This window comes from Pinus tabuliformis, chromosome 2_2, assembly GCF_031772625.1.
Source record: "Pinus tabuliformis cultivar Carrire ecotype Pingquan chromosome 2_2, CPIR1, whole genome shotgun sequence".
NCBI classification, from domain to species: Eukaryota; Viridiplantae; Streptophyta; class Pinopsida; order Pinales; family Pinaceae; genus Pinus; species Pinus tabuliformis.
In genome coordinates, this window is record NC_142300.1 from 1,162,413,882 (window position 1) to 1,162,422,599 (window position 8,718).

The following is an 8,718-nucleotide window of genomic DNA, read 5'->3' on the forward strand; positions in this document are numbered from 1 at the left end:
GAGCAGAGCTCTTTGGCTTCAGGCAAGGGATGAGAATACAAAATATTTCCACCAAATAGCAAACCATCGAAAAGCCATAAATACTATATGGGGAATCAATAAGGCCAATGGATCAAAAGCCTCTTCCATCAAGGACATTGCAGAGAAAGGGATATCATATTTCAAGGACATTTTCAAAAAGTCTAGAAGAGCAAACATAACAAGATCCTCCAATTGGCGTTTCCCCCCCCCACTTTATTAATGAGCATGATAATGAAGAGCTTATGAAAGAAATCACCAAACCAGAGCTGGAAGCTGTATTGCATAGCTTCCAAAAGGATAAAAGCCTCGGTCCAGATGGCCTTTCCATAGAATTCTATCAGGCTTGTTTCGAATTTATTGTTAGTTTTTATTTGGGGTAGCAACAGACAGGTATTCTAGTCTCTATGATGTCTTAGAGGCTAAGTAACACAAGATCTCCAAAACCCAGAAAAGTTTTTGCGAGAAAAGACTTGGAGACGCCTTAATTAAATTAATTAGCCAATAATTAAAAAGTTCCCAAGTCTAACTTAGGAAAATTGGTTAATTGAGGGAGTTCAATTTTTCTCTAGAGAATTCTGGAAAAGCTAATTGACGGAGTCAAGATGATCTTAGCCATTGGTTGAGATGTGATTGTGGTCGTTGAGACTCTAACGAGAGATTATAAGAGCAAGTCAAAGGGCTTGGAGAAGGCATCAAGTATTTTGTGAGCAGTTTGACTACCCAGTTGCAGGTATTCAGGAAGGGCATAGTTGAAGCTAAGCAAGCATCAGAGATAGAGGGATCAGCAAAGATTTGGGAGAAGGTGTCTGGAGGAATTTTCCTCAGTATTTTCCAATGTCCGGGAGACATGAAGAGGAGGTCGAATTCATCTACAGAGGAGGTCGCTACAGCTAGTGCGAGTAGCCAGAATTCCTAGTGTTAGTTGTTGTAGGAGACCACATTTCAGTTTCTAGAGGTCGGATCTATTGTCTGGAGGCAGAGCAAGTGGGTTTAAGAGGTAGAGGGAGGCAGGACGACTTGCAAGAAGATGATGCCAAGGTTGTACGAATCTCCAGAAAGCAGCAATGTGCATTTCTAGCCAAGCAGTGTGAATAGCCAGGAAGTGCGAGTTGTCGGGCAAGAGGCAGATCCAGTTGTAGAGGGAGATAATTAATCTCGAGATTATTTTTCCAATTGAGGTTAGTATTTTCCGGAGGATTGCTAGTGAAAGGCATCCAATCTTAATTTCCTAACTTGTTGAAGATAATAATAAAACCCTCATCTGTTGCACTGGTTTTCCCTTTGGGGTTTTTCCAGGGACATTTGTCCAAAAATAACTATGTAAAATTTTTATGTGTGTGTGCATATTTTCTCAGTTCCAATTTTATATTCCACAACGTTTTTAATTGTGAAGAATGCAATAGTGATTTAATCGTTATTTGTCAATAATAATTCAAAACACAAATAATTTGTAGTAGATAGAAGATTAAACTCCAGTTTATTGCAATGGATGTTGGCATATTGCAAACCATTAATTGCATCTTGGAATTATTCTCTATGTCAATGGGTATGTCGATAAATCATGCGAAGTCTACTCTAATTGGCAATGCGCTTGATCGGGACGAATCTATCTTTGTTTCCAAAATCCCTACATCTATCCCTTCACCTCTTGGAGACACCCTAAAATATTTGGGATTTTTCTTAAAGCCAAACAACTATAAAAAGGAGGATTGGGCTTGGCTCATCACCAAAATTGAGCTCAAAATTCAAAACTGGTGCAACTGATGCCTTTCTAATGCAAACGAGCTAATACTTTGCAGCACAGTGATTGAAGTTATTCCTGTATACGGGGCTTCTTTAGCATGGGTTCCCCTAGGAATCCTAAATAAAATAAAGCAGATCTCCTTATGATACCTTTGGGTTGGGAAACACGATCGTAGACCCTTTAATCTCATAGTTTGGTCCACCATAGCCCTTCCCAAGCCTTTAGGAGGATGGGGATTAAAAAACCTCATCTAGTTCTCAAAAGCATTAGCCGCAAAAGGTGTATGGAAGCCAATTCAAGGCACTCGGCTCTAGGCTTAGACTATGGTAAAAAAATACATTCTCCCAACTACTACTCTGAAATGGCTCAAAGCCCCTAGAAGACCATCGCAAAACAGCCCCTTAGTCTAAAAAGCCATATTAAACTCTGTTAATATCATCACTCAAGGCCTCAGATGGAAATTTGGTGACGGCTCAAAACTTTGTGTTGGGAAAGCTCCTTGGATCGGAATCAGGGAATCACATATCTTCTCGGAACAACTTATACATGTTCAACATACTCAAGGCATCTTCTACTTGAATCAGGCCTCCGCTAGGATGGGTTTCCTGGGTCAATAATCTTTGATGAGTCCTAGTATTACAACAAGGATGTTGTGACTCCCAGGGCTACCAACTTTAATTTATCAATCTAGAGTTCGTACAACCTTAAGAGGTGACAGTTCTATATGCACAGTAAGAAAGATTCTACCTAAGTTGCTCTGAAGCAATGGATTGAACTGAAATGTGCAGAGACCATTTTGCAAAATTCTAAAGAAGACAAACTACTGAACTTAACTTTGAAAAAAAAGAGACAATTGAAGCATTACTTATCCTACTGCATCAAGGAAACACTAATCTATTTGCGTGGAAAGAAAGGCTGGAAAAGAAATCGTGATCTGTTTTGCAGAAGATAAGTAACAGGAAAGTAAACCCTAGCTAAAAGCATGAAAGCAATGACTCTAATCTATCTTGCAAGAAATCAAATCTATACTATTGCAATCAAGGTAAACTCTACTCTATTTGCAGAAAACATCAAATGCTCAATAGTAATCCATGTAAACTATTTTTATGCTACCTAACTCATAACCAAAACAGTAAACCCTAATTGTAGAATTAGAGCTACAGTGATGAAAGGAAGATATACAAAGGGTCTTTGGTCTTCTCAAGCTTGATTCCAAGACTTAGGGGACATTGTGGAGTGATGAGAAGCAAAAAATAAGCTAGCAATTATGGCCATGTTCTGATGAATTTTGTTAAGTGCTATGGGATTGCTACAGGATGCCCTATATTGCTACAGAATTGCATCTGAGATCAATCTAAAGGTTCTAGAAGTGCTCTGAAGGAGGAAAAAGGTGGTAGGAAGTTGCAGAAGAGCGTAAGGAAACTTGCCAAGCTTAGATCTACTTGGTAGCCAATCTTGCACAAGGGGAAAAGCAAACTAGCAATCCCCTGTAACTCTATAATGTAATTTTCTATGCGTAGACAATTTGGAGAAACAAATGAAAACAGGAGGAAGAGTGTTGAAGTAGATGTTGTTTATGCATGGAAAGTGAATCTACTCTGCCCTATGGATCGATAGATCTCACTTGCACATAAAATGATCATTCAACTACCAAAGACAACGTGATTAAAGGACTGCTAAAATATTAATTGCAAAAAGCCAAAATGCATGGAAAAGGATGAGTTGAATGTTACCCAGTGTAATGTAGTCGTTTCCTGGTCAAATGTAGCCATTAGATATCCTGCTCTCTCTATTTACACTGCAGCCATGATCTGGTTCTTCAACTTGTCATGACGATAAACCACACTTGTTGGTTCAAAACGCGTCGACAAATGTATTATAATGTGATTTCCACCGAAAACTCTTCTCAAAAAACTTGATATGGATCACAGAAACCTAAATTCAACAATTTCTAAAGATGTCAACATGCACCATCATTGTGCATCTTCTTCTCTCCCAAGGGCAGTTCCAAAATTTTATTTGTTTGAGAGACATGGGGTACAACAACAAAGAGGAGGGCTTCAAATTGTTCTCAGAGATGATAAAATTGGGTTGTTAGGGAAAATCTATCGTTATTATTGAACCCCAAAGGAACCCTGGGCATGAGTCTTTTAAAAAACAACCATGGTAGTGATTGGAGTAGTGTTTGATCTATTGAAGAAAAGTCTCGACTTATCGACAAAGTCTCTTCATTCGTCTTTTGTTGCATTATTTTCTACATCAATAGCTACTATAGTTATTACCTCCGCCTTAACTTTCTTTCCCAACTACCCATCTTTTCCTTCACAGTTTCTCTTGAGTGGTGCAGGTTCAATTGCTTATTGTGATGTCGCTATAGAGTGAGATGATATTCGATATATCTCTGATAATGCTTATAGGGATCCCACTTATGATTATGCTTCTAGTGTCAAAATTTATAATATTGAATTAAAATCACTTTTATCTTCCTCTAGACTGAAGACACTTCGAATGACAACATTAAGAGCTCTTGTTATGTTTTACCAACCTCTTCTCGAACCCTAGCTAGAGGAAGAACATGATGTTGGCGATAATTTGGAAGATGAACAACAAGAAAGGCAACTTGTGGATCTTGTTATTCCTTTGAAGAAAAATGTGAAGTAAATTTCCGGGAGCGATCAACATCTTCCCATCCTTTTCCATGTTATATTAGCGACATGGGAGAAGGATTCTTGGTTTAACTCGAGGTAAGGAAACATTGAAAGCCAATGCAATGGAAATTCAACTTTTAGGCTTTTGGAAACCAAGCATAGACGCACATTATAACGGTTAGTCTTGAGGATGTGCTCCAATAGTTAAGTGGGGAAGTTTGGTCCCCACTAGTTTCATGGTTCAATCCTTGTACAACTAAACGCTGCTTAAGCTCAATCCTCGACAAGACTATGTACAACTAAAATTTGCTTAGGCGATTAGGCATTATTTCTTCAGGAGTTAAGTGGAGAAGTTTGGTCCCCACAAATTTCATGGTTCAATCCTCGACAAGACTATGTACAATTAAACGCTGCTTAAGCTCAATCATCGACAAGACTATGTACAACTCAAATTTGCTTAAGGGAAAAAATGACACATTACGACGGTCGACCTCCCATGATGGCTTATCCGGCCCGAGATATTTTTACTACTGTACATCACCTTTGTATTATTATATATAGCCTTTGGACCTTGGTTAAGCCTGAAATGGTTCAAACAAATAACGTTGAGTTGGTGGCCCCCGGGCCCCGACCCGAGATGGCATGAACCTAGTATGCCTCATCATTTTTCGGGCATCTAGTGGGGATATGTAACTCGTGGACCATGAGGAAACCCCCCTCCGACACCACGTGTTATGGTTTTGGGGAGATGTACCAGATTAGAAACAATAAGTTGTTAATCCACGACAATATTGATACGAGAGGCCCATAGTGCTTTCATGCTTATGTTAGGTTCTAGTGAGAGAGAGTGTGAGGTATTATCGGGACTCCCTACCCAATAATTTTGCCTTGTGGTTAAGGTTGATTCTTGATATGAGTATTTACTATAATTACTATTTATATATGATTAACATGTAAAGCATAAAATTATTAGTTAAAATTTATTATCAATAAATTTATGAACTAAATGGAGCTCATATTATAAATTAGTGTATTGTTACTTTCTCATTAAATAATTAAATAATATAATAATTTATAGATAAAATAATATTATATTCGTTTGTCAGGATCTATTATTAACTCACATTAGTAAGGTATAAGTTAATTATATATTAACAATATATGATTAATTAAATGATATAATTCGTTGAGATGTTTATATATGAGAGGAAAAACATTGTGTGACAATTATTTTAAGAAAGTTTCCCATTTGAATTAATTATTATTTCTTTTAAATTAATATGGGATAAGATTTAAAATAAGGGACGATGGAGGCAGAGCGAAGGTTTAGGGTTTTTTCTCTCTATAGATTTTTGAAGGGTAGCATTGATGGCCATGATCTCGTGTCTCTCATGGAGGTGGGCTCTTGTGAGACGGGATCCTTTCTTTTTCTTCATTGCAAGCTATTAGAGATTCGAGGATTATTCAAATGGTTTTTGGATAACCAATTGTATAATATTTTAAATGATCATTGGGATGGAGTTTTGTTCTGTTTCTAAGCATTTTTGGACAAACAACGCACCAACAAATAAATCACTACTCTTAGCCTCATGCTCTATGAAATATGGTATTGGTAGAAATCATTTACCTTGGGAATTTATGCAAATGGGAAGCATTCCATACTTGGGGTCTGTGACTAAAAAAGTGTGCTCGTATCACCTTTCGCTTATAGATTTGAAGGACATCGTTTCAATGTTCTTTACGTGTAATATCACGCTTGATCTGAGGGTCAGTGGCTTGCAGAAAAAGGATTCTTTCGGGGATTCGTCCTTTCAAAGGATGCCCATTAGCCAAATATCTCATATCAAAGTTGACCTAAATAAATACTTAGATCAAAGGGAACCCCTATGTCTCTCACATACAAATCCGGCCAAAGAGAGGTAAAATCAAAGAAATTCCATATATTTGTCAAAAATCTTCATGGGAAGGCCTTCATTTTCAGGATTGGAAATTCAAAACTAGTGGAAAATATGAAGCAAAACATCGTGAACAATATAGGTATACCTACAATTTTCCAGAGTTTGCTATTTTAGGTGAAATTGCTACATGATTCCTTTAAGTCGAAAGAATATGGTATTGAAATGAACTCCACTATTATATTAAATCTGAACTTGATGCGTGGATCAAGTATTATAAATCCCAATGGAACTGGCTCATTCAAGGATTCAATGAAAGGGGATGGTGAAACTCCTATTGACCATATCCGATATTTTCCAGGGCCTTACTGCTGGCATTATAGTGTTGGCATTGATGTCAACAAGCTCTTGGTGTTGTTGGTCATATGCATGTGTGATGAGGGCTTGGTGTTAGATTATAGGTGATGGTCTTGTTAGTTGACATTGATGTCAACATACTTGTGACTAGACCTAGTGCAGTTGATGTGGAGGCTGAGTAGAGATGGATTCCACACATGTGTGATTGGATAGAGGTTGGCATGTTGAGTTGATTGGAGATGTTGCTGCTACTAGAGGATTGGATTGTTGCTATTATTATTGATGTTGTGTCATAGCTTGGAGATGATGTTGCTACAGGTGATGGTGATGTCGGGCTAAGCTGACTTTACCCACAGTATGCATATAAAATTGCATGTCATTGGTCCCAAGCCTTAATCACTTGATTCATGGTGAAAACCTTCCTAAATCAAGGTTTAGTGTTCTTAATTAAGTTTTAAGGCCCCTTCATTTAATCTCATGCGGAAACACTTCATTTGACTTTCTATAGATTAAACCTTCATTAACCTTTCTATCGGGACTTTATACTCCACCTTCATTAAACTTTAATTAATCCTTAACCCTTATTACTTAACCCTCTAATTAATTCTTAACATCCGCTTGTTTAACCATCCCATGGTTAACTTTGGTTTAACCCGATTTAACCCAAAATACATTAATCCGCTTTATTTCTATTATAACCTTCGTATAATAGAAATACACATAAAACACACGTAAACTTACCTTTTCACCTTTCCTCAACCTTTGCACATTTACTGATGCTTACCTTATTCAGGTTCACTCTCCACCATTGATTTCACTCCATAGGATCAACGACTGTCATGTGATCTCCATCCATCCTCCGTAACCCAAATAAATTTAAACTCGTGTTGATAAACTTTCGGGTCTGCTCTTTCCCAAGCCTTATCGACTTCAATCTCCACCGTCGATCTTACCTTTAATCCGACGGTTGATGTCTTCCCCGATCAACAGAAGTGCTCGGTGATCCTGCGCTGTAGACCAAAACCCATCTAATCCGACGGTCCACAATGATATCGCATGGAATCTTGCGCAATGTTTACCCACCCTTACGGAGCCGATAAGGATTATAAATCCTTAATCTATAAAAGTTCGGGTCCGTTCTGAGATTAACGTCCGATCACTTTATGACCCAATATCCATTGGATATACGAGGTCATCAAATCTACGGCCTGTGGGTCTTCAACTAGCACATGGTTTAAAAACGCTTTAACCCCCCACAGTTGATTGTGATAAAAAGGTTGAATATGAGATCGACGGTTAGGAGTGAGTGCGGAGTTTCAACCATGATCAAGACATCCGAACACTCCTATTCCCTGCAGTTGTTGTCATTGTCGATCTAATGGATCTGTCAATCTGACGATCTAGATCTATTCGTCCACCATTTTCTTCTGACATTAATATTCGTCGATCTCAAGGATCTGACGGTTCCTATTCATTGTCACTTCATTTCTTTGACCTTTACGTGGTTTCTCAAAGTTCTCTATGGTTTCGGGTTTACTTCAGGGTTTCTGGTTTTTAGATGTCCTGCATCACAACTCCCTCTTGATTTAACTCTGCGTGCTCTTAACACAACCACTCTTGAATCTCTATTGTGATCCTTCGAATGGATTCAAGCGATCCAATATGATCCTCCATATCATTCTTCCTCTCTGCGTTATGCTCGAACTCCACCTGCAACCTCTGTTACACAAAACCTACTCTAGTTCACACAGATTATAACTCGATTACTCCATACACACATAAACTCAGAATCGAGTTGTTTGTATTAATAAACAAGTATTTACACAAGAACTCTCTCCTTGGCTTGATCTCAGTATTAGTGGCCTCTGTTTTCCTACTTTCCCATAGGCTTACAATCAAACCTCTAACTTAGAACCTCTAACTACTAACTTGACTTGAATATCTAACCCCTGACTATGCCTTTTAGGCTTACATTTATACAAAAGGATTTTACAACCAATTCCTGGTTTAGATCCAAAAACTTCTGAACAAAATCCTAAAATCTCTTCCTTAT

The 8,718-nt window shown here is 38.0% G+C and overlaps 1 pseudogene; it reads left to right on the forward strand.

Moving 5' to 3' along the window:
• Window positions 1–3,928: 3,928 nt before the first annotated feature.
• Window positions 3,929–4,426, forward strand: LOC149197555 (uncharacterized; annotated as a pseudogene).
• Window positions 4,427–8,718: the final 4,292 nt, after the last annotated feature.